Genomic DNA, 27,017 nt, shown 5'->3' with positions numbered 1-27,017 from the left:
TAAGCAGAGATGCTCCCTAGAGGAGGGACACTTACTCAGACATCTGATACAGAAGTCAAAAGATACGGAATACCATCCTTAAAGGGTTGAGACAAACAAATGTCAACTTAGATATCTTTGTCCTGAAAACCTACTATCATTCAAGGACAAGGGCAAAAGGAAGCATTTTATAGAAACAAAGACTGAGGGAGTGTATGGCCAAAAGACCTTCACTGAAAGAACATCTCTATGATATACTTCAGCAGAAAAGAAAACTTCTGTGAAGAAATGTAAGAAATGATGGTGAGCAAAGAAAGTGATTAACATTTAGGTAAATCTAAACAATTGTGGTCCTTAGAACATAGTAAAAGTGCTCTTTAAGGACAATGATTCTAATTTGTGCCCTCTTCAGCCCCAACACTTACTGCATTGCTACCAAAATCTGCTTGGAAGCCATTAGGACTGATGCTACTATGCCCTCTGTTCATATAGTCAGTTATCAAGAATCAATAAGGTCAGAGCCCCTGGATGGATCAGTCATTTCAGTGCCTGACTCTTCATTTGAGCTCAGGTCTTGATCTAAGGGTCTTGAGATCAAACCCTCTGTTGGGCTCCTCACTCTGTGTTTAGTGGGTATCTGCTTGAGATTCTCTCTCTCCCCCTCCTTCCCACCATTTCACTCCTCACCCTCACCCTCAGGCTCTCTCTCTCCTTCTCTCAAATAAATAAATAAATAAATAAATAAATAAATAGTCTTTTAAAAAATTAAAAAGAAAAGAATAAGGTTCTCCTCTCCGACCTTCTCATCTTCAGGCAAAGCTGACCATGAAATCTATTTCTTGAAGTTTTATCCTTTGGGATAATTTCCTTTCTCTACCATCTTTCAGGGTCACTTCTGTGTGGAGGTGTAAGGATGAAATCAGACACTTCTGGTTGATGCTGTAGTATTGTGCATAGCCATCCGTAAATCAGGCCTAAGGTTTTTGTTTTTTTTTTTTTTTTTTTTAATCCTCAATCAACTTCCCTTGGGGCCATGTTGCTCACATAGGGTATGTACTTCCACCCAAGTGGCTTCTTATGCCTCTAAAAGAAGCCCACTTCACTAGGCCCTATTGCACCCTCGCTGTGTGTCTTTCTTTGCAACATGAAGAGTTGTTTCTGGGCAAGTCTAATACTTCATTAGTTAGAACTGATAGTACTCAATCCATGATGGGTAGCTCAGGTCCCATCATCAATTGATACTCCATGGTTGGGTATTTTTTTTTAATTTTTTATTTATTTATGATAGTCATACAGAGAGAAAGAGAGAGAGGCAGAGACACAGGCAGAGGGAGAAGCAGGCTCCATGCACCGGGAGCCCGACGTGGGATTCGATCCCGGGTCTCCAGGATCACGCCCTGGGCCAAAGGCAGGCGCCAAACCGCTGCGCCACCCAGGGATCCCCATGGTTGGGTATTAAGAGTCTACCAACTTTCAGCCATAGGACAGGAGCTACATCTTACAAGTAAAGATATATACCAAGTGGAATACACTTTTGTTCTAAAATTTTAGTGACTTCAATCATCCTCCTGCAACAGCTTGCCATAGACCCCATAACACATTCTTTTTTTTTTTTAAGATTTTATTTATTTATTCATGAGAGACACACACACACACAGAGAGAGAGAGAGAGAGAGAGAGAGAGGCAGAGACACAGGCAGAGGGAGAAGCAGGCTCCATGCAGGGAGCCCGACATGGGACTCAATCCCGGGTCTCCAGGATCAGGCCCTGGGCTGAAGGCAGTCACTCAACCGCTGAGCCACCCAGGCTGCCCCCCATAACACACTCTAATCTGCTTTGGACACCACAAGCAACATGCATATATATTGTTACAGGGAAGTAGAGCTATTCATGATCCACTTTGGGTAAACTAGAAAGCTTTCTCTTCCTCTGAACTCCACTCAAGATATCAGATTGTAGATTCACCCTTGGAGCAGGATTAAGCCATATGTTGATCCATCAAGCACTGGGCTTCTTTTTTAGTGATAGAAGGTGCAGATTACTCAAATTTGTCACTTTGGTGTGGATATTTTGTCACGCTGCAGATTACATCCTACAGAAACTTCACTAGGTAGCAGCCCCATATATTTTTGAAGATTTATTATTTTGCTTTCTCCCATATCCTATAAAAGCAGGTATGAATAGCTACTTCTTGCTTTTCATTATTGTTATCTCATTAATGGAGAATACTAGCATGATGTCCTGTGAGATAGTAAAGTGGTAAAGTCAGTAGCTCATAAAACCTGTGGCATGCATTTAGAGAATGAGCATATAACTCTAGGCAGATTGTTGAGGTCTGTATCTATCCCTGCCAGATGAAAGCAAATCATTTCTAACTTTCTATTTAGTGAACGAAGAAAAATATTGTCCAATAAATACTTCCATATCCATATCCATATCAGATATCAAGGGCTATTTTGATTTTCTCTAGTAGAGATACCTAGAATATTGTTATTAATTATCAGATTAAATTTATAATAATATATTCCTATTATCCAAGCCCTTTACTTTTTATACTTGCCTAACTGGAAAACAAATGTGAACATGAAAAGTATAATCAGCCTTGCATCTTTCTTGTGCCAAATATTTCTGATATTTCAATATTAGTGTGGGTTAGAATTGATCCAGGTTTATACAAGTCTACCTAGTAAGTTATCACAGCCTCAGTCATCTGTGCAAGCTAACACACTGAATGAAAATTCTCTGATAACTGTATCTTTATCAGTAAATTAAGCCAGATTTAAAATTATGTTCTGCCCAGAAAATAAATAAAAAATTATTTTTTAAATTTTTTAAATTTTTTAAATTTTTAAAATTTTTCCCATTTAAAGATCAATGTAAAAGAGTAGATTCCTGCATAGTGAATGCTGTATTGCAGTAAATACTTAAATTAAAATGAAATGGAAAAATTTCTAGGAATAGATCAATTAATAAAACTGACACAAAAGAGGTAGAAGTCCTGAACAGACAATAACCATAGAAGAAATTTTAATGTAGCCAAAAATCTGCATTAGGGAAAGGCACCAGGCCAAGACAGATTTATGTGTAAGCTCTAGCACTGTTTCAAAAACTGTATCATCCCCATGTTACTTTTAAACATGTACAAATGTGAAAACTTATTAATTCATCCTATGAGGCCATACCTCTTAAACTGGATAGCTCCAAAAGAAAACTGTATGCAAATTTCACCTACAAATATATGCCAATGCAGATAAAAGCTCTCTGGGAGAAAGACTCTGGGACTCTTGTGTTTCTATATGTCTTGCAAATGGAAGTACTAACTACTCTTTTGTTCCAGACTATATTTTCAAAAATGTTTGTATAGTGAACAGCCTTGGAAAATAATGATAGAATCTTCATCTGGAATACAGAGCTCACTGTCAAGTATGATGAAAATAATGTCTCCCTGCAGTAGTTATGCTTACTTCTTTTTATAAAAGATTCCGGTTCCTAAAGGTCAGAGTTTATTGGCTGTGAAGCAAACTGATTGTGTGTATAGCATCCATCTGTGTTGTCTCTGTGGGATATGTCTTTGGGACGCTTGGTGGCTCAGTGATTGAGCATCTGCCTTCAGCTCAGGTCATGATCCTGGGGTCCTGGGATCGAGTCCTGCATCGGGCTCCGCTCGAGGAGCCTGCTTCTCCCTCTGCCTGTGTCTCTGCCTCTTTTTCTGTGTCTCTCATGAATAAATAAATTTAAAAAAAAAGAAAAGCCCTTTGTCTTTGACCCAGGAGTCTCATGTATTCTGTCAGCTTGTTTGATCTTATGGCAAGCTAACTTGTGAGCTTACAAGCAAAAAAAAGATCTTACAGTAGTCTCTTTTATTTATTTATTTTTAATTTATTTGACAGAGAGAGAGAGAGAGAGAGCACAAGCAGACAGAGCAGTAGGCAGAGGAGAGGGAGAAACAGGCTCCCCACTGAGCAGGGAGCCCTGACTTGGGGCTCAGTCCCAGGACCCTGGGATCATGACCTGAGCCAAAGGCAGATTGCTTAACAAACTGAGCCACTCAGGCACCCCTATAGTTCTCAATAAGGTCTTAAATAGGTTACTAGCAGGCTCAGAAAGTGATCCTGGGTGTCCCGAGACTGAGCCTCAGTCTCTCTTTCTGTGTCTGTCATGAATAAATAACTAAAATCTTAAAGAAAAAAAAAAATGAAGAGTCCCATTCTCAGTAACAATAAAATCTATAAGATTCCTAGGAATAATTTGACAAGGAAAAGGTAGGCTCCACATTATACATAAATATTTTTATTAAAATCCATAAAATCTTACTGAATGTCACATACAAAAAATACTACATTCTTAAATAGGAAAACTCACTACATAAAGATATCACTGCCGCCCCCCCCCCGGACAATTAATAAATTTAATTTTATGCCAATTGAAAACTCAAAAGAATTTTGTAATTCAAGCAATGAATTCCAATACTTATCTGGAGTAGGAAATATATGAGGCAATTTTAGGGACGCCTGAGTGGCTCAGGGGTTGAGCACCTGCCTTCCGCCCAGGGCATGATCCTGGAGTCCTGGGATAGAGTCCCACATTGGGCTTCCTGCATGGAGCCTGCTTCTCTCTCTGCCTATGTCTCTGCCTCTCTCTCTGTGTCTCTCATGAATGAATAAATAAAATCTTAAAGAAAAATGAAGGATAAACAAAAATAGACCATCATGGAAGAAATATAAATGGTTAATAAACACAAAAAATTTTCAAAAAAAATATATGAGACAATTTTGGAAAAAGAAGATACATGTATTTCCTCTGGCCCCTTACCAACTATTAAGACATAACATTTACAAACTCCACTTAAAACAGCAGGTATCAGTGCAGGAATCTACAAATGGATCAAGAAGACAGTTTGGAGATTCCACCAAGGGACCCATCCACACATTAGAATTTAAAATCATCAAAGTGGCATTTCAAGCCAGTAGGAAAAGGAAAAACATTCAAAACAGAACAATTGGATTCCATAAAGAAAACATAAATTTAAACTCTTATGTATACCATAAATAAAGTCCAGAGGAGTTAAACAGAAAAAAAAATCATAAAAGCAAATACAAAAGTCTAAAATTATTACAAAAAGATATAGGAGGATATTTTCTAATCTTAGAAATATCTGCCTAGAAAAAAAAAAAAAGAAATATCTGCCTAGGAAAGATAAGTACCTTTCATATATTATATTTTAGCAATGAATCCATACAAAACAACTACAGAGCAAGCAATTCACAGAAGAAATAGAAGATGTCACCATAAACATAAAAATACTCAGCCTCGTTAGCATCAGGGACATTTAGATGAAAACAAATACTGGTGTGTTTTTTATTCAAATTAACAAATGGAAAAAGATCAATAATTTTCAACATTGGTGATGTGTATTCACATCCATCGTCAGTGCCAACATAAATTAGTTCTACTAGTGGGAAATTCCAATGGCGATGTCCATATCACAACTTAAATGACACTTATATTTGACCCAGAAATTCCACTTCTAGGAAATTATTTTGAAAGGCACTCTAAGATGTACACAAATGTCATCTGATACTCACATAGAACCTTGTCTTTTCTCAGTAGCATTTCATGGTGTCTGTTGACCTGCCTTCTACACTATAACCTTTGGAAGTTAGCTTTTCCTGAAGTTATGATTCTTTCCCACAGCATACAGTGGAGTTTTGTATCAGAGGCCTTCTGAAAACCTTGCGCTTTCATGGATGAGCTTTTCACACCTGCATTCATTTTCACACAGGTTCAATTGAATTTCTGCCACCTTCTTTAATTTTTTTTCTTCTTTGCGATTTTGTTCTGATTCACGTTTACGTTGTACCGAAAGGGCCATGACTGCTTTCCTTTCTCTCCCTCTGTTAATTGATTCTACTTCAATCCCGCTGCTTTGACTCGGGGTCTGAGTTTCATGTTTTGCAAAATGTAAATCATATTTATTTACTGTCTCGCGGGGCCTCATCTTTGCTTCCTGACAACTTTAGGAACCCTGCTAAAATCTGCTCTTGAGTTCAGATTCTTTCGTCTTCAAGGGAGAGAGGACCCTTCTCCCTCTGGGCGTCCGCCTGCCCTCTGCTAACTGTGGGTAATTGGTTCCTGTCAGAACAATGAACTCCTACTCCTGATTGCCTGCCAGACCTTTGCGTAGAGAAAGGATTGCACAGTGTGGCTTGCTTTTGGGGCTTTAAACATTTTCTACTAATGGAGCAATGAGACAGCACCCAATCACCCTACCAAACACAACCCCCTAACTTCTGGCAAAATCATGCAGAGAAAGGCTCGGGGGGCTGGTCAGGCCAATACCAGAGCCTGGATAGAACAGCTTTGTTGGAAGGCTCCTTGATTCCTACACCCTCCCACCCCCCACCTCCACTTCAGTTCACCCTAATTGACCTTCCTTCTCCCTGCTCCATCCTCTTTCTCTCTAGACCAGAGGCACTAGAGTCCTAGCCAGCAGATGGGGAAGAAATGTGGCCAGGAGTTCCACCCTAACACATAGGAATTTGGACTTGTTACTCTGGAAGCAACTCCTGGTTTATTTGTAGTTTCATTGGTCAATGGGAGGCCCTATTGTCAGTGCTTTCTGGGCCCTGCCTTTGTATTTGCCCCTCTTTGGACTGGCAGTCTCTTGGAAGTTTTTGTTTTTGTTTTTTTCATTGGCTCCCTATCCAGAGCCTCCCTCTCACTGGTTGGCTCCACACCCAGGCAAACCAAGAGGGACTCTCTCTTCCTGTCCCAGGTTTGACCTTGAGGGTACAGGGAAGTCTGCTACTAGCCCAGACTCCCCAAGGCTGGGACTGTTCCTGGTGTAAGGCACAGGGCTGAATCTCCAGGGCTTGGTTGGAATTTCAAAAGATTTGCAAAACTCTCCCCGCAGGAAACTCCATTCTCTGACATTCAAGGTATGTTTTCTGGCCTCTCATTTGGGAAACTGCTCAAGCAGATAAAAATCTAATTCCCAAAGTACCCTAAGGCTGTCTTTCATTCCACCCAACAGAAATCCCTGATAAAGAAGGCAGGGGGCTTTCTTTCCCTCGATTCTCTTGGTTAGAGAAAGGACCTCTTTCAGCCTGACCTAGCCTCTCTAAGCCTGTTTTCTGAGCAAATATCCCCACCCTGTGTAAAATGCAATGCCCAGTGTAGAAGAACTATGCTTCTAGAGAGACCCCTTGTTGAGAAGCCATTTCAAGGTCTGGCGGTTAAAGTTGCTTTATAAGATACCCTTAAGTGTGTGTTTGGTTATGTTTTACTCATGGTTGGGGCAGTAATCATTGAGTGGAAGAGGAATCCTATCAGGAGAGTTCAAGCTCAATGGATGGCACAGGAGGTCAGAAGATCTGGAAGAAAAGATTGGGGCCCCAGCAAACTGGGAATCAAAGCTGTACCCAGACCTGGATTACCTCTATCTTCCTCAGCCTCATACAGATCTCTTCAGTAGAGATTTGACAGGTGGAGTAGGTCTAGATCAAGTGTTAGCAGACTACGTCCATCTGACCAAATCCCCGTGAGACTGGTTTTTGTGCAGCCTGAGAACGTGAATGGTTTTTACACTTTTAAATGTCAGAAAAAATCAGAAGACCACTCATTTGTGACACATGCAAATTATATGAAATCCAAATTTCAGCGTAAGGAAAGTGTTATTGGAATACTGCCTCTCTCATTCATTTGCACATTATCCACAGCAGCTGTGGAGGCTCTCCCCGCAGAGCTGACCTGTGGCCACAGACCATGTCACCCTTCCCGCCTGAAATGTTTACTCCCTGGCACTTTCCAGGAAAAATGTGCTATTGGTTGAGATCACAGACAAAATAGAGCCCTTGATTTGGCATCATTGAAACAGAATAGTTTTTACAGGTAGGGAGACTTTGCTCAATTTTTGGTTGGTTAAAAATATATTATTATTATTATTATTATTATTATTATTTTATTTTGCAGAATATGCTAATAAGGTGGCCAAAGCAGGTAGGATAAGGGTAGTCTTTGTTTTTGAGCTTTTTTCTCCTTTTCCCTTAGCTGTTTTGTAATTCTGTGAGACTGCTCTGATTATTTTTAAAAGGAACATGCAAAACTTGTAAAACAGAGATACCAGGCAGCATTCAGGGACTCACTCAGTCCCCCTCATAAGCACCAGTGCCACCTAATTGTTTGCCCCACACAAAAGGTGGATCAGAGAAAAATCACTTCTTTATTCTTCCCCTTTACATCATCTTCCCCGCACCTGGGGAGTCTGGATGCACGAAGACCGAGTACAACATGCATCTGATGATGGGTTACACCAAAGCACACCAAGACCTAAATCCCTCCCAGATTTATGGAGATTTTCTATAGCTTAACTAGATTTCTAATTGTCCTGCCACCTGTACTGAAATGTACAGTATGTGTTAATCTCGAATTCTTTTCTGTTTCCATAATCTTGGTAAAGTTTCCTGCACTCAAAGAGTAAATCCAATTTGGTCCATGGGTTTTTAAGAGGGAGCCAAATTCACTTTTATGCTTTCCAGCATAAAGGCTTCTTTGGAGGTGTTTGGGCAGCTAAAAGGCCGGTGCAATTTCTCTTTCCTGCTATCCCTGTGCTATGCCTTCTAGGCTGAAAGCATGAGTTCACGTGTCTGTGTCTCATTACAAGGTTGCTTGCTAGCATTTGAGAGGAGTTTAGGAGGAAATGGAGAAGGGTCTCCGCATATCCAGCACATCAGCCCTCTGCTCTCCTCCCAAACTGCCGGTTGGTACATGACAACTCCTAGCTTGTTTCTTTCCCAGTAGAATGGAGGATACAGAATGAAACTGTAGGCTCAGTACCTGTTTATGTAACCATTTTTCTGGACACTTTTTAGGGCAACTGTATCTGAGGCAGCCCCGTGACTATAGACAAATTGTTTAGTTTTTGTTTAAAGATTTTATTCACTTATTCATGAGAGACCACAGCGGAAGAGGCAGAGACACAGGCAGAGGGAGAAGCAGGCTCCCCGCAGGGACCCTGATTTGGGACCCAATCCCAGGACCCAGGATCATGACCTGAACTGAAGGCAGGCCCTCAACCACGGAGCCACCCAGGTGCCCCTAGACAAAAAAAAAAAAAATTTTTGACAAAATTTTTAAAAGCCACTTTTCTCATATGTGAAGTTGGAATGATACATTGTCTGCCCTGCTACCTCATAGGGCTGTTTTCAGGAATTAAATGGGATAAAATATGTAGCCATGTCCAAAGAGGTGAAATATTTTGTCAGTGAGAGTGCTCAATCCTCTTCAAAAGGAGAAATCCCTATCTTCTGAAGGTCTGTTCTCTGTCCTTCACTCCCACCCTGCAAAAATTAGGGGTAGTATTCTTTCATTGGAGACCTTGAGTTTGTCTGTCCTTAGGCAAGTTGCATGACCTAGCTTCAGTTTCTACACCTGGGAAATTTCATCTTGAAAAAAATATTGTATTATGTCCGTGTACGTATGATTTTATTGGGGGAAGCTGTGGTAAACCTACATGGGCCCCTCTATGCTGTTTTTACAGCTTTCTGTAATCTAAATTACCTCAAAATAAAAATTTTTAAATTATATGTAAAGCATTTGACATAATGTCAGACATATTTTAGAAGTTAATATATGGGGATCCCTGGGTGGCGCAGCTGTTTAGCGCCTGCCTTTGGCCCAGGGCGCGATCCTGGAGACCCGGGATTGAGTCCCACGTCGGGCTCCCAGTGCATGGAGCCTGCTTCTCCCTCTGCCTGTGTCTCTGCCTCTCACTCTCTCTCTCTGTGTGACTATCATAAATAAAAATAAAAAATAAAAAAAAAAGAAGTTAATATATGGTAGGTTAAAAAAATGAATAGGTGAAAGTCCTTTTGTGCTATAAGCATTATGTAAACTTGAGTTTTAGTAGTAGTATTATTACCGCTTGATATTATTTTCTAACAACATAATAACATATAATAATTGTGGAAGACTTACTATGTACTGAACACTATTTTAAGTCTCACATTATTTCCTTCTGACAACATCTTTAGGTGGTAGTTACGAATAATACCCCTGTTTTATAGATGAGAAAGCTGCGGCCCAGAGAGGTTAGGTAACCTGTCCAAGCTCACAAAGTTTAGAAGTTGAGGAGTCAGGATACAAAGTGACAAAGAGTCAAGTGGCATGACTCTACAATTCTTATTCAAAGAAAAGATAGTTATTTAGTTATTTATGGAACTTTAGCCAAGATCAAACTTCAGGGTGGGAGACATGCACCCCATGCTCTTATTTCCCCTGTTGACTTCCAGAGTGTTCCCTGGAGAATTGTATGGGATGGGGTTTTTTAACTAAAGACCCTCACCACCACCCCCAATAATTTTACTTCACCTAACTCTCAAGCTGGTAGAAATCTCTCTGAGTATGATGATCATTCACAAATGGGGATGCTCGATTAAAAATGCAGCTTTCCTGACCTCTGTGCTAAAGACTCAAATTCAGTGGTCTGGGCTGGGATTTCAGAGGCTGTATTTTTTTTTTTTTTTAAGGTGATATTTTTTTGAGAGAGAGAGAGAAAGAAATCACAAGCAGGGGGAGGGACAAAGGGAGAGGAAGAAGTAGACTCCCCACTGAGCAGGGAGCCTGACTCAGGGCTCAAATCCCTGGGATCATAACTTGAGCTGAAGTCAGATGCTTAACTGACTGAGCCACCCAGGTGCCCCAGAGGCTGTATTTTTAATAGGGTCTACAGATAAATTCTTATCATTAGCCAAATTAGGCAAACAATGACTTAAGATTGTATTTTCCTTAAAACAGTATTAGGTAAAAACTAAAAAAAAAAAAAAAAAAAAAAAAAATCTGAATAAAGTATGGACTTTAGTTAATAAAACAAAACAGAAAAGACTGTATTTTCCAGAGACATCTGATATGAGGCATGTGGTGGTGGTGGTCCTGGGGGAGTTTGAGCTAGAGATGAGCATCTTACCGGGGACACTCGGATGAGTGAACGAAGGAGCAGGCAGGCCTTGGTTCTAACCCTGTCTTTTCTGCTTTTGAATTTTGTGGGTGTTTGATTTCAATTTCCTCATCTTTAAAATAGAGACAATTCCACCCACATCACGGGGTGCTAATGTCATAGGAAGCTTTGTGCTTTGTATATTATATCATTGCTATTGATTTACCACCTACAACCACATATATAGGGTTGACTTATCAGCCAAGTGGCCAGTCACCTTGGATGGTGGAGTCAGGCCCTAGGGAATAGTATAAGTTCTTTTGATTAAATGGTGGAATGTTTCCAGAGATGGGAAGACACAGTGGAGAGTCTTAGGCAAGTGAAGACTGAACCCCCTGGAAAGCAGCCCTAACAAAACTTGCATCTTTAAAAGGCCATCAGTGGTCAGCAAGGAGTTGATCATGAATATCACAAATTTATTACCACTATTTGAAGAATGACGTGAATAAAACATCCCACTGACTTTAGGAGTAATGGTATATTTGAGCAAAGGAACAGGACCTTTTCAGCAGCTACGGGTGCTAGAAATGATTCCACCTTTCAGGAGAGAAACTCAGCCTCTTGCTTCGGGGAATGAGGTCTCGTCCTTCCGGGCGTTGATAGGATACAAAGTCGTGGCATCAGGATTCTTGGAGCTAGCAATTGAGCACAAAGAATAGATCTCCTCATGCATCCTTCTTTTTTTAAATTTAATTTTATTTATTTATTCATGACAGACACACAGAGAGAGGCAGACACAGGCAGAGGGAAAAGCAGGCTCCATGCAGGGTGCCCTACGTGGGACTTGATCCCGGGTCTCCAGGATCACACCCTGGGCCGAAGGCGGCGCTAAACCGCTGGGCCACGAGGGCTGACTGCATCCTTCTTAATCACATCTCAATCTGCACATCCACAGCAGAGATTTCTTATTGTCTCATGGAGTCTCCAGATCAGAAGACAATTTAATGTCTATTTAAGGCTTGACTATCATAAGCAAGATAAAAAAGTACCTTTACTAGGGGTAGTATTTCTATTTAATTAAAAAATTTTTCCATTTAATGAATTGAAGCAAAATACCCAAGAACTGACTTGGGAAGATTCTGAGTTTCAAGACTTTGTTTTTTGTTTTTTGTTTTTTGTTTTTAAGGAGACAGCCTTTATTGTAAGGATTTTTACACTAAAGAAGGACTTTGGAGCGTCGTACTTCCTATCATCTCTGGAGCTATGGTCCAAGGGTGTCACTCATTTGGAATATAAAATGAATAATTATATTGGACAACTGAGGAACAAAGTGGCCATGCATGAATGTTCCCCAAGTACCTGCCTCCCAATACAATGGTCTTGGCCTTGATTGTGTATTAGAATTGTCTTGAGAACTAAATATGAGATGTCCTGACCACATCTCGAGGGTTTTGAGCAGGAAACCTAGTGGAGGACTCTAGACCGAGCATTTCTAAAAAGCTTCACCCAGTGATTCAGATCCACACCAGAATTTGAGAACCACTGTGCTAGTGGATTTTATTTTTCTCCGTGGCCAGAAAAACTTGGTAGCATTGGGGCCAGCAGCTAGTTCAGCTGCTTTTAGTCTTTTGCCAGGTTGTGGGCCAGTTTATCCACTGCTCATGCCATATTCCTTCTGCCCTTGCTGGGCATCTTGGCTGGTCCAGGTTCCTTGCCTGCTTGGGTGACCTGATCCATTCTCTCTGAAGGGCCTGGTCCAATAGCAGTCCTGCCTGATCTGGGCTGCTGTCATTTTCCATTGAATTTTATCACAGCCCCAGGGCAGCCCCCACATTCCACACATACTCCTCCTGACCTCCACTGTGTAGATGCAGCCTGATTTTCTCCTGAGAGTCAGGATCAGTCACCCCAAACAGTACAGTGACCTCTTCGCTTGTTGATCACTGGAGTGAAGAGCTGCCATGGCCAGGTGGCAGTCCCAACTTCCACTTTTGTGTCTCCTGTGGAACTCCTCCTTGAGGACTAAGAGCTCTGGACCAGCGGAGCTCAAAGTCATGGAGGTGGGGAGGAGAATGCTGCCTATGGCTCATGAGGGATCATAGTGAGAGGAGCCCCTGCCATTTCCACTCCTGGATACCCTGAGCCTGTGAATCCTTTTTTTTTTTTTTTTTTTAAGATTTTAATTATTTGTTCATGAGAGACACACAGAGAGAGGCAGAGACATAGGCAAAGGGAGAAGTAGGCTCCCTGCGGGGAGCCTGATGCTGGACTCTATCCCATGACCCTGGGATCATGACCTGAGCTGAAGGCAGATGCTCAACCATTGAGCCACCCAGGTGCCCTCAGCCTGTGAATCCTGAGAGTGGGAGAACAGCAGCATGGGGAATCACTGATTTAGAGCACACGTTGCCCTAGCTCTCCCAGTTGATGACACAACTGAGTCCTCAAAAGGCCATCAATTATTCTATGAAGCTTTCTTTGAACAATTGGGAGCATGATAAGTGAATTCTATGTTCATAAGCCCATTGCTGTCCTCATTTGCTATAAAATAAAAAATCCCTTGGTCAGAAGTAGTAATGTGTGAATACAGGTGAACAAGGCGCTCTATAACTCCATAGGCAATGGTTTTAGCAGAAGCATTGTGGGCAGGAAGGCACATGCATATGTGGAAACAGTGTCTACTTCAGAAAGAACACATGATGATGGTAGTGGTATGATGAAACCCACTTTTCTTGGGGACAAAATATAAATACAAAATATAAAGAGGAAAAGGGGAAAATCTCCATTTTCTCTGCTCCTGTACTTCCCCTTACCCTATGTACCATACCATTTCTGTCACCAGAGTCTTTGGTAATCTTTGGATCTATATTCTCTGCTTTTTCTTGTGCATTTAAACACATACATGTGAATATATAAACAGAGCTCTTTTTTTTTTTTTTCTTTAAATCTGACTGGGTTCCTATTGTATAAACTTTTAGAACTTTCTATTTAAATTCTTTTTCTTCATCAACTCTTAAAATATTGTCTTGATGGACAGGGAAGTTTATGTGTAAGATCTCTGCCTCTCCTTGTTTTCATATCTCTTTTTTTTTTAATAAAGATTTTATTTATTTATTCATGAGAGACAGAGAGGCAGAGACATAGGCAGAGGGAGAAGCAGGCCCCTCACAGGGAGCCTGATGTGGGACTCGATCCCAGAACCCCGGGATCACGTCCTGAGCCAAAGACAGACATTCAACCGCTTAGCCATCCAGGCGTCCCCCTGTTTTCACATCTACATCTACATCTATCAGTATCTCTATCAATGTCTATCAATACTTATACCCATACCCATACCTACATCTGTAGAAAGCATTGCAAGACAACAAATAGCCACAAATACACCTGTGAACCCAGAACTACAAAATAACTAGTAACCTACATCTATTTTATATTTCTTTATTTATTAATTTTATTTTTATATTTCTTATCTATTCCATTTTCTTGCATCTCTCCTTAGTTAATAACTTTCTGAAGTTTTTCAATGATCATTTCATTCCTTTTCTTTTAATAACTTTATATTAAAATTTAAAATTTAAAAGGCTTCTTCAGATTTCGAAGAAGGTGGAGAGAGCTCCAGTGTACCATTGACTTAGCTTCCCCCAGGGATAATATTTTACATAAGTGATGTTTATCATCAAAGCCTGCAAGTTAAATTTAGTATTATAAAATAAACCCAGATACAGACCTTATTTAGATCTCACCAATTTTATATGCATTCTCTTGTGTGTGCATAAACAGTTATATGAAATTTTATTCTGTGTGGATTTAGATTATAGTAGCCATCAGCATGACCAGGATATTGCTACAACTCTAGCAACCATAGTCTTTTCCATCACTGCCATTCTATCACTTCAAGAATATTGTATAAACAGAGTCATAGAGACATGTCTTGAAACTCTTCACCTGACCCCAGAGAATGAAGATGTTCTCCTGTTTTCTTCTAAAAGTCGTATGGTTTTAAGTTTGGCATTTAGGTCTACGATCTATTTTGAGCTAATTTTTGTCTAAGTTTTGAGATTTAGGACAAGGTTCTATGAATATCCAGTATTTTCAACACCATTTGCTACAGAGATTATCCTTCCTCCATTTACTTGCTTTTGCACCTTTGTCAAAAATCAGTTCACAAAATATTGTCTATTTCTAGACTATACTCTGTTCTATGACCTAAGCGTCTATTCTTCTGCCAACACTGTATTGTCTTAATTACTGTAGCTGTATAAATAAGTCTCAAAAGCAGGTAGTGTGATTCGTCCACTTTAATCTTTTTCAAAATTATTTTGGGTATTCTAGTTTCTTTGTCTTTCCATATAAATTTCAGTATTAGTTTGCTTATATCTACAAAGAATCTTGCTGGGACTTCAATAGATTAATTGCCATTTTTACTACGTTGGGTCTTTCAATTAATGAGCACAGTGTGTGTCTCCATCAATTCAGGTTTTTTTTGTTTGTTTTGTTTTTTTACTTTTTCAGCATTTTGTGGTTTTTAGCATATAAATTGGCTACATTATTGTGCTTTAATTTGTTTCCCATTGTTCACTGATAGCACTGTTAGCATGATTGCTTTTCAAGTGTTGCCTTTAAATCCTGAGGATTTGCTGAACTCACGAATTCTACACAATTTTGGTGGTTTTTATTTTAATGTTTTGTGGGTTTTTTTTTTTTTTTTAGATTCTTTGGAATTTTCTAGACAGTCATGTTCTCTGAAAATAAAGACAGTTTATTTCTTCCTTTCCAATCTGTATGTCTTTACTTGTACTGGAATATACTCCAACTTACTTATTTATTCTCCTGTTGATAGGAAACCAATTGTTACTTTCTCCCTAGGACCTCTTCTGATACAGAAACAAATTCACACTGTTTATTCAGATCCCTAGGATCCCAGTCATGTTTTGGAATTCTGAATTTTTTGGATTTCAAAAACGTAGTTCATTGTACTTACTGAATATTTCATAACACTCCTAGCAGTATCTGGTACAGTACCCTATAATCAGGTACATTAATATTTTTTTTGCAAAGAAATAAATGAATATTCACACAAAACTAGATGGATAAAGTCTAATAATAGCTTCATTTCATTTCTGGCCAGGTTTTGCTACAAACGAGTTTGTACCAAACTTAGGAGAAAAAAAAAAAACACTTTCTGTTTTGAGAGCTTTTGGATCTAGGCATCGCAAAAATGAGATTGTGAATCTTCACTATTTGACCTGGAGTTTGGTATATCTGTGAATTTGTTTTTCCTCACTTGCAGTTTTGTGTGAGTATGTTTGGAGTCTCTCATTTATTTGTTCTTATTCATCTGTTTCCTTTCTTCATTCTGTCTTCTTGGAATTTGTCATGATTGCCAGTCTGCTAGTGACATCTCTTCTCATTTGCTATGATAAGTTTATTCTCTATTTAAATCATTTTTCTGTTGTTTTAAGGGACTTGTGTTAGAGACTTTAAGACGTGTGTTCTCATCTGCCACCTTGACCCAGTATCCCAGCTCATTGTTTTCTGCTTTATATATTCATGATACACAGACATGTGCATGTGTGCAAGCATACACACACACACACACACACGCAAACAAACACACATGGTATTTTTTTTATATTGACCACATACTACTTTTGTAATCAGTAAGTAAAATGGCTTTGACGGAGTATACTCAGGATTTCCTGTCACCCAACCCCTGGCAAGGTGGGTATTAGCCACTTTACTTTGGAGAGAACCAAGGACAATGGAGGGAAAGAGGCTCACTCTGTTTTCTAGAGCTTCACCACTTCACAAGACTTAGAACTCAAAGTATCAGAAAAAAGACTTCTGAACTCGAAGTGTCAGAGAAAAGACCAAATGGAAATGTGCCAAAATGCTAACAGCAGTAATCTGAAGTTGGTCAGATCACTAAAGATATTTATTGTCTGTCTTCTCCTTTTCCGGATTTTTCCAAATTTTCTACAGTGACCGTATAGTTTTTTTTTCTTTCTATGTGTTTGAAAATCTTTTTCATGGCTTGATAAAAAATAGCTCGATTCTCACATCTGCTTCCGCATTCAATCTGTTGCACTGGTACTATGTTGCTGAATATATAAAGAAAAATCAAAAAAGAAAGAAAGAAAGAAAGAAGAAAGAAGAAAGAAAGAAAGAAAGAAAGAAAGAAAGAAAGAAAGAAAGAAAGAAAGAAAGAAGAAAGAAAGAAAGAGAAAGAAAGATCCATTCTGGACATTTTCCTGGAGGAAATGTTTAGTGTTGACAGGGAGGATCTTTGGAGAATGACACTATAGAATGTACCTCAAATATCCTTTGATCCTGTCCTAGGAGAATATGGTTCAAGTTCTTTAATAAAGATTTTATCAGAATATGCTAAAAAAACAAAAACAAAAACAAAAAACAAAACAAAACAAAAACAACCAACCCACCCTTACTGTAAAGTAAGAAAATATGGAAGGGAAAAAACAGTGAGCAACTTCAATGTCAGTAGAAAAAGCAATTAGGTTCATAAGAGTAGAAGAAACTAGATGGTATTTACATGCAAGATCCATCCAGAAACCTTTCACAAACTGGCCATTCTGACATGAGAGAAAATAAGATTGCCTATAAAATTATTTTTGGTTATTTTAGGACTTGAAGCCTGTTAGTTTAACACTACTATGAAGAAAATTTATATATGCAAAAGGGGGTTCTTCTTTATTTTCAAAAATCATTGCATGGAAAATAAAACACAATATATATAATAGACATCCCGAAAAGATCTTGAGAATCACCAGGTTCCTTGGCCCACAATTTGACAATCATTTTTCTGGAATCAGATTAGCAAAGTACACACTTTTTGAAAAAAGTGTGCAATTCAATGCGTTTTAGTATATTTATAGAGTTTCACAAGCAACATCACAATTTTAGAATGTATTTTTATCACCTCAGAAAGAAACTCTGCACCCCTTAGTTATCTAGTCCCAAGCCCCGCATTCTCCCCAGCCCTAAGCAATCACTTATTTATTTTCTATCTCTCTATATTTGCCCATTCTGGGCATTTCATATCAATGGAGTCATGTAGTAAGTGTTGTCTGTGACTGACTTCTTCGCATAATGTTTTCAAGATTCATTCATATTACATTATCTATTTCATTCCTTTTTAATACCAAATAATATTCTATTGTATGGTTATATATACCACTTTTGTTTTTCCATTTATCAGTTGAGAGACATTTGGATTGTTTCCGCTTTCCAGCTGCTATGGATAAGGCTGCTATGAACGTTCATGTATGAGATTTTTTATGGACATATGTTTTCAGTTCTCTTAGGAGAATTCCTAGGTGTGGAATTGCTAAGCATTTGAGGAGCTGTCAGATTAGGTACCAAAGGGGCCGCACCATTTTGCCACTCGAATGGCTGTACCATTCACAACTGTGTAAATGACCATGTAGACTTCTATAACTAAAGTACATTTGTATTTTCTTTTTCAAAACAAAGGAAAGAAACATACTGAAAAATAGTTGCGGTTTCTAATTTTGGACCTTCCGCAAAGAGCAAGTCACTTTGTCTTTATCAATAAAATGGGAACAACCAGCAGTACCTTCTGGAATTCTCTGACAGGCATAACAAGTCTGTGCTTGCTAAATACCATGAACAGAATGCTTTCACAGAAACTCTTTGAACCTGAAACTGAGTAGTACTCAGTGACCATGGATCCTCAATCTTAGGAAAGGCTTAATCAGTCTTGGCCAGGGAGGCAGAACCGATACAGGAGTATGTGGGGTCTGCCCCCAACCCTCAATTAAAGGGCAGTTTATGCAACATGCCTTCTTTTTGAATCAGAGCCAGGGTCATTGTTGGGCTGAGGTAACATTAATTATTTTTCCGCTTGTCGGATTCCATGAAAAAGATGTGAAAATGGCCTGTTTGTGAAAGAGTGCAGGCAGAGGCTGTGAGCTGATTATGTCAAACCTAGTCAAAGCTTCCTTGGTGTGGGAGACTGTAATCAACAAAGCATGGCGGCATCTGCGCCCATTACAGGAGGAGCCCCATCCTGCTTGGTTCCCCAGCAGAGACAAGAAGCCAGCTTTAACCCCTGTGGGACTGAACTGCATTGACTGGAGCAAAGAAATTTTGCTCTCATCAACCATCTAGTACACATTTAGGGGATAGAGCAGTGAAGGAGGTAATTGTCCTTGTTTTGCAGGAGAGAACGCATTGAATTTTTCCCCTAATAGAACAGTGCCAATTCTTTCTGTGACTTGGGCAACCATTCAGATGGGCCAAAGTCAGAGTTGCAAAACTTGAAAGACACAAAAATAAGTTTTTTAAAAGTCTGAAAAGACCACAGAGATCCTTAGCAGGTGCTCCAGACTTTCTACATAGGTAGGGCTTGTGCTCTGGTTGAAAGGGGTGTCACAAAGTGGCAGTTGACCAGCACTCACTTTATGCAAGACTGAGAAACCTTCAGTTGTGTTCTCAGAGAACTGAGTGAGGCAGTTGATGGTGCTATGGGCAAATAAAAGCCCAGTGCTGGGCAAGGGCCCAGTGCTGCCCTTGGCAATCATTTGACCCCAGTGATCATCAGATATGTTGGACTGAATTTTCTTTTTTTATAACCAATATTTGTTGCGTTCCCTTTCCTTTTCTGAAATAAAATGCATTGATAATAAAGTTTACTCATATATATGACTATGGAAAGATCATATCCCATCCATGAAATAAACTGTTACTGATCTTCATTGACATCAAGCTTATACCAGAAATGAAAATCAACTATATCACTAAGCACACTATTTAGTTTAGCTGACATTTTTTTTCATGGCAAGACTTTCTTGATGAAGGAAGTGAGATATTGATAATATGCTCTGATGCATGTTCCTTATCAAGAAGTACAAGGGCATGTCAAGTAGCATTGGTCTAGATGATATAATGAGGTCACTGGGTGCTTGCACCATAGAGTCAACATGAATGTGACAGCTGCAAGGCATATAACATTAGCAATTTAATTAAAACCTATGAGTACTGTTACCATCGGTGGTGTGATTTTCCAAAATGGTGGTAACATTCTTGGTAAATTTCTGACTGTATACAGTATAATCTTCTCTTGATTCACATTGTAGTTGCATTCCTGGAAACTTCAGTGCATGTTAAACCATTTATGTGCACTTCTTGGCTCAGGTAATTGGTAGTAGGGTTTTCACCTCTTATATGAATGTCCAAAACATCAGAAAATCATGCAGTAGGCAGGATAATTCAAGGTGAGAAAGAAAATACTCTGCACACCACAGACCTCTAGCATTCACAGCTTCTTACATACTCCATGTCAGTAGTGAGCCCTGACCACTGACCAATAAAATGTCCTCATACATTTCCACAATTAAACCTAGTCTAATTCCAAACCCCAAGCTTCACAGATGGTTCTTGGAAGGAAGTGGCTTCCTTCAGATCACACTGAATCCAAAGGGACACCAGGACAGTACTTAGGTGCTTGAGTCCTAATTCTGTCCTATTGTACCCAGCCCAAAATCTCCTAGGGACACTGCCCATCCTCAGCACTGCTCAGGTCTGTGACCAGTTACCAGTTCTGCTGGCCATTAACTCACTATTGCCTATACAGTGTTAATGATCTAAAGTGTTACCTAAAACCCTTGAAAGCCTCTCTGCAGAATTTTGATAATGTACCTTTAGGTGATTCCAATGTAGAATGGCTCTGACTTCCTCACAACTCTGAGAACTATTCCCTAAATTTAATGTTAGAAAATCTATAAAGAAAATGGTTCTGGGGCACCTGGATGGATCACTCAGCTGAGTGTCTGCCTTTGGCTCAGGTCATGATCCCAGGGTCCTGAGATCAAGCCCCCTTCATTGGGCTCCTTGCTCAGTGGGGAGTCTGTTTTTCCCTCTCCCTCTCCCTTTACCGCTCCCCCTGCTTATGCTTTCTCTCTCTCTCTCTCTCTCAAATAAATAAATAAAATCCTTAAAAAAAAAATGGCTCTATGGCCAGAGAAGTTTTGGAAATCCTGAATTAGCTAAAGGTGAAAAGTTCTTTTACATACCCTTTAATTAGTGAACACGAAGGTAAATCTCTAAGATGGAGTATGACTCGACTCATTTTTCAAGTTTATTTGATCATGAACTGCCTCCATCTCCTGCTTTGTTGTTTTTTGAGTAAGTAGTCTGTTGCTAATGAAACAGATTATTCACATCTCTACCTGCCTTTTGTAGATAAGAAAGAGTGGTGAATAGATACTGCCTGAAGTGAAAAGTCTAAAAAGACTATGGGGGGTTTGTGTATTATTTCAAATAGAAAATAAAGGAGAGAGATATTTGACTCTTATCACTTTAATTTTCTAGGCCCCACAAGGAAAAGATCACATCTTCCTTTCTCATTGTTGTTGGTTTGATTCTTTCTATTGCTTGGGCACAGAGCCTGGCCCATGGTTATTACTCAAGTAATGCTTGTTAAAAAATTATTTAATAAATTAAATAATCAATAGCAGTCTATTAAAAGGTGGTGGGATAGCTTCAAGTCATTCTGAGAAGTGGGATGTTTCCTTGTATTTCTTAGGAGCAGACTGATCAGAGAACTCAGTCAAACACTCTACAGCAAGAGCATCTCAGAGCCAGGAAAACTTTTTAACCTCCACATTTAACACTAACCATAATCAGTATGGGCAGGAACAGTTGGTATATTATGCACTGCACAAACTACTGGGGCAGTGTTCACTCTTTCCAAGAAATGTGTTTATAGCTGGGTTGGGCCAACAAGACATACTCATGGAAACAAAGAACAATCAAAGAGAATTTGCAGTTGTTTCACATGCCAGGGGGTGCTATGGTTCAAGCTTTGGTGTATTTGTTTATATTGTTTTTATCCTTGGTTGGCTTTATGGGGTGCAAGTAGTCAGAGACTTTAGGGAGTAGTTGGTAGGTGTTTAGCAAATTTTTCTATGATAAAACCTTGTTGTTCCAAACCTACTCACTCTCTGTCTGTGACCACTTCCCAGTCAAACACTAGATTCCCATGCCTTTGCCCAGGCTGTTTGCTCTCCTGCACTCACCCTTTCCCATTGCTGACACATTACAGCTTATCCTTCAGGGCCCACTTCAGATGTCACCTCTTCTCTGTGGTTTTCTGAGAGATCTCTGTGGCATTCTCCCACCAGTGGCTAAGTTTGCTGTTTCCTTTCATAAATTTGTCTTCAGCACCTTTCCTGGAGACTGTTAGCAAATTTATGAAAAGCAAAAGAGGAAAACAGTTAACCATTACCTTACACCCTGAGAAATTCAATCCACAAGCTAAGATGCCTCATTTGCAGAAATAACAGTGACCATTAGCTTCTGGGTGTTTGGGTACTAGCTGTGTTCTTCAAACTCTTCTGCACACCTCCATGCTTTGGGTTGCTCTTCCCCACATGTATTCTGTTTTCCGTCCCCTTGTCTACATGATGACAACGCTATCACTGTGTTACATCCTTTTCATCTACAATTCTAACCAGATTCTAACTTTCTCTTTGAAATCGTTCTTTTGGACTACATATGAACATCAAGCCATTTAAAATCCTTGGAGCCTCTGCTATTCTCTTCTGACTTTTTTCTTTTTCTTTTTCTTTTTTTTTAAGATTTTGTTTATTTATTCATTAGAGACATAGAGAGAGGCAAAGATACAGGCAGAGGGAGAAGCAGGCTCCCTGTGGGGACCCTGATGTGGGACTCAATCCCAGGACCCCAGAATCATGCCCTGAGCCAAAGGCAGATGCTGAACTGATGAGCCAGCCTGGTGTCCCACTTCTGACCTTTTTCAATGATTATGTTTTGTTTTTTATTCATATGAAATCCTTGTGAACCTAGTCTCCGTTTCATTTAGTTTTTGTCACTTACCCTTCTCTCTCACAGGCTCATTATTTATTGACCACAGTGGGCATCATTGTCATTTGAAGAATTTATAGTTTGCTATCTTGTTAAGAAGCTAGAGTTTTCGGGATATTGTTTGTTTTTGTGGCCAGGGTTTGTTGACATGTGTCTCTACCTTGAGAATGACACTAGTGGGAATAGTTTTGTACCTTTCGGTTTTGGTTATTTCCTTGGAAATTTATTTCCCCAATAAAATGACGTGACCACAGCTCTTGTAACATTTGCAGGTTACTCATCCAACCAATTTGTAGCTACAGGAGTAATATGTAAGTGTGCCTGTTTTCTTATAGTCACAGAATGTGACCCTTTGAAATGTTTGTAATCTACTTAATAGAGATAAAGTCTTAAACCTGTTTGGGATTGCATTTCTTTCTCTGTCAGAAGGCTTGTGAATTTTTCAAAGTAATCATGTACTCTGGTGCCTGGGTGGCTCAGTCAGTTAAGCGTCTGCCTTTGGTTCAGGTTGTGGTCTGAGGGTCCTGGGATGGAGCCCCACATAGAGGTCTCTGCTAGGTGGGGAGTCTGCTTCTCTTCTCCTTCTGTGCTCTCTTTCAGGTAAATAAGTAAAATCTTAAAAAAAAAAAAAAGGTAATCATGTACTTCCTGCTTTTTTTGGGTGTAAACTATATTTGGTCACAGAATGAATTACCTGCTTCTGGGCCCCCTGGGTGGCTCAGTCAGTTAAGTGTCTGACTCTTGATTTCAGCTCAGGTCATGATCTCAGGCTTGTGAGATCGAGCCCCATGTCAGGCTCTGTGCCAAAGGCGAAGCTTCCTTAAGATTCTCTCCCTCCTTCTCCCTCTGCCCTTCCACTGCTGTGCACACTGTTTTTCTTTCTCTCTCTCTCTCTCAAATAAATAAATCTTAAAAAAAATATGAGTTACCCACTTATGTTGAACATTTAAGGACAATTAGGCATAGTTGGAGATGGAGATTATGTTAATAATACAGAATTAATCATTTAATTAAAAAATTAGGAAAGCTAAAGAGCTGTTTTCAACTCCCCCAGACAGGAAGACTTTCACAAAAGCCACTACATGGAAAGGGTGGTCATCTTCACAACAGGAAGGATTAATGGACAGACAGGGTGTCAAGATTTGAAGATTCGCAGTGCCAATCTCCATGCCAGCATAAATCCTGAAGGAAACCGCTGTCCCTCCTGTCTTAGATTTTAAAAATCAAATATCTTTAGAGGCAAAGTGTGGAACAAAAACATTTACTGGGCCAGATACTAATGTAGGTGGTGAGGACTGGAGTGAATTGGCTCCAGTGATGCTCATCCACGACACTGAGCTCTTACTGGGGACCATTCTCTGGGCGAAACAAAAACACATTTCTGGGCCAAGTCTGGCCATTGGCCACCAGGCTGTGCCCTATGCTTAAGGCTTTTTTCAGAGACAGTCCTCAGATGCCAGCAGGGTCCTTGCACAGATGAGGAAGATGAGGCAGACAAGTGAGGTGTGAGAGAGTTCGGCTTCCTTTTAATACTTCTAAGGAAAAGAGTAGCGTAAGCCTGGTGAGTGGTGATGACAGTCCTGCTGATGACAATAGAGTAGGGTGGGGACTGTAGCCAGTTGTAGAATGCATACCCACCAATTTTTGTTTAACTTTTTATTATAGACATTTAAACATTAAAAAAAAAAAAAACAGCAACAGAGAGAATAGTATAATAAGGCCTTTGAGCCCATCAGCCAGCTCATTGATCGCAGCCAGTTAGAGAGATCCTTGCCCATTTTGCACCTGTGAGTGGGAGTGGGCACTACGCCACCCCACCTGAGAATTCTATTCCAGAGTATGCCAGCACCGCCAGGTTTTTTTTTATTTTATTTTATTTATTTATTTATTTATTTATTTATTTATTTATTTATTTTTACCGCCAGGTTTTTAAAAGAAGCTAGACGTTGTGATTTTCATTTGAAACCCCCTGACTTTTATATGTTAACAATTCATTTAAAATTTGTAATACAGATGGCAGAGATCAAGGTGGTGCTGCCAGTTGCTGATTTGGGGTAATAACACATACTTGGAGAAAATGCTGCTGGTGGAACAGGAAACACAATCCAATGTCACGCTGCTTCTGGGTCCCCTAAATATATTTTATGTGTCCCTTAAATTTTGTGTGCAAAAGATTGTCCCATGGGATGGCCCACAGCTGGGCCTACCCATAGATTTGTGATGGCTTTCCTAGGGCAGGCTCACAGGGGTTTGTACTCAGGCTTTCCTCTTACCTTACACAGTGAGCTCCTTGGGGAAACTCCTTAAGGGAACTCAATCTCTCCCCAAGGCCCAGCAGATGATAATAATCAATAAAGTTTTGGGAATGAATGAACAAATAAAAACAGAAGAGCCTTTTCTTTCTTTTTCTTTCTTTCTTTTCTTTCTTTCTTTCTTTCTTTCTTTCTTTCTTTCTTTCTTTCTTCTTTCTTTCTTTCTTTCTTTCTTTCTTTCTTTCTTTCTTTCTTTTTTCTTTCTTTAGTAAGTTCCATGCCCAACTAGGAGTCCAACACAGAGTCTGAGCTCAGAATCCTGAGATCAAGAACCAGATGCTTTATGAACTGAGCCACCCAGATACCTCATTTGAGAGATTTTTTGTTATATTTAAGTCTGAGTCACTTCCAAGACCATCAAATGGAGATATCTTCAGGCCCACTGATATGATTAATGTCTTCCTTGTCGCTTAGAAAAAAATGTATTGTAAAATGCTCCATTCTTAATAATTAAAAATTAATACAATGTATCCATAGACTGATTTTTATTTTTTAGGTTGTGAGTTGATTAATGTATCAAAAATAATGTGATTTGTGGCCACCTCAAAAAATAAAAGCATACAGTATTGATAATTAGATGGTGTTAAGTAGGCACATTTAAGCACTAAGGATTGTCAGCTACTTGAGAGTTCAAGACTATGTCTTAGACTTAAAACATATGTTATATAAAGTTAATATATAATTCATATACCATAAAATTCACCTCTTAAGGGGCACCTGGGTGGCTCAGTGGTTGAGCATCTGCCTTTGGCTCAGGTTGTGATCTGGGGTCCTGGGATCAAATCCTGCATTGGGCTCCCTGCAGGGAGCCTGCTTCTCCCTCTGCCTGTGTCTTTGCCTCTCTTTCTATGTCTCTCGTGAATAAATAAATAAAATCTTTAAAAAAAAATTCACTCCTTTAAAGTGTGCATTCAGTGGCTTTTAGTGTATTCACAAAGCTGGGCAGCCATCACCACTATGGAGTTCCAGAACATTTTCACCACCCCAGAAAGAAGGCCTTATCCCTTTCTAAGAAATGAAGGTTTCATCCTTCTCTGCTCATTCCAGCCCAGCAACCACTAACCTATTATTTTTTGTTATGATGGATTTGCCTATTTTGGGCACTTTGTGTAAACGGTATCATACAATATGTGGTCTTATTTGTCTGGCTTCTTTTACTTAGCTTTTTTTAAAAGTTCATTCATGTTATAGCATGTATCAGTACCAAATTCCTTTTTATAGCTACATACTATTCTGTTGTTTGAATATGCTACTTATTATTTATCCATTCATCAACTAATGGACACCTGGGTTGACTATGAATATTCATGTCCAACTTTTTGTGCAGATACACATTTTCAATTCTTTCGGATATGTATCAAGGAGGGGAGTTCTTGGGTTATATAGTAACTCTGTTCGACTTTTTGAGAAACTGCCAGACATTTTCAAAGTGACTGAACTATTTTACATTCCCAACAGCAATGTATGAGGATTCCAGTTTCTCCACATCCTATCAACAGTTATTATTGTCCATCTGTTTAATCGTAGCCATTCTAGCAGATGTGACGTGGTATCTCACTGTGGCTTTAGTTTGTGTTTCCCTAATGACTAATGATATTGAGCATCTTTTAAATTTTTTTTTTTTTTTTTTTTTATGATAGTCACAGAGAGAGAAAGAGAGAGAGGCAGAGACATAGGCAGAGGGAGAAGCAGGCTCCATGCACCGGGAGCCCGACGTGGGATTCGATCCCGGGTCTCCAGGATCGCGCCCTGGGCCAAAGGCAGGCGCCAAACCGCTGCGCCACCCAGGGATCCCTGAGCATCTTTTCATGTGTTTATAGGCCATTTGTATACTGCCTTTGGAGAAATGTTTATTTAAAATTTAAAAAATCAGATAATTTGTCCTTTTATTATTGAGCTGTCATTGTTCTTTATATATTCTGGATACT

At 39.5% G+C, this 27,017-nt stretch overlaps 1 long non-coding RNA gene across 1 annotated transcript in view; it reads right to left on the bottom strand.

Moving 5' to 3' along the window:
- Positions 1 to 11,435: 11,435 nt before the first annotated feature.
- LOC140601352 (uncharacterized) overlaps positions 11,436 to 27,017 on the bottom strand; it is a 32,372-nt gene continuing 16,790 nt past the window's right edge. The window contains exons 2-3 of the long non-coding RNA XR_012004365.1: positions 21,970 to 22,129; positions 11,436 to 11,607 (exon numbers count right to left, since the gene is read on the bottom strand). This is a non-coding gene — a long non-coding RNA (uncharacterized lncRNA). The remainder of the gene's footprint in view (positions 11,608 to 21,969; positions 22,130 to 27,017) is intronic.

Source organism: Canis lupus, chromosome 12, assembly GCF_048164855.1.
Source record: "Canis lupus baileyi chromosome 12, mCanLup2.hap1, whole genome shotgun sequence".
Classification (NCBI taxonomy): domain Eukaryota; kingdom Metazoa; phylum Chordata; class Mammalia; order Carnivora; family Canidae; genus Canis; species Canis lupus.
This window is presented reverse-complemented; position numbering and strand designations above follow the sequence as displayed.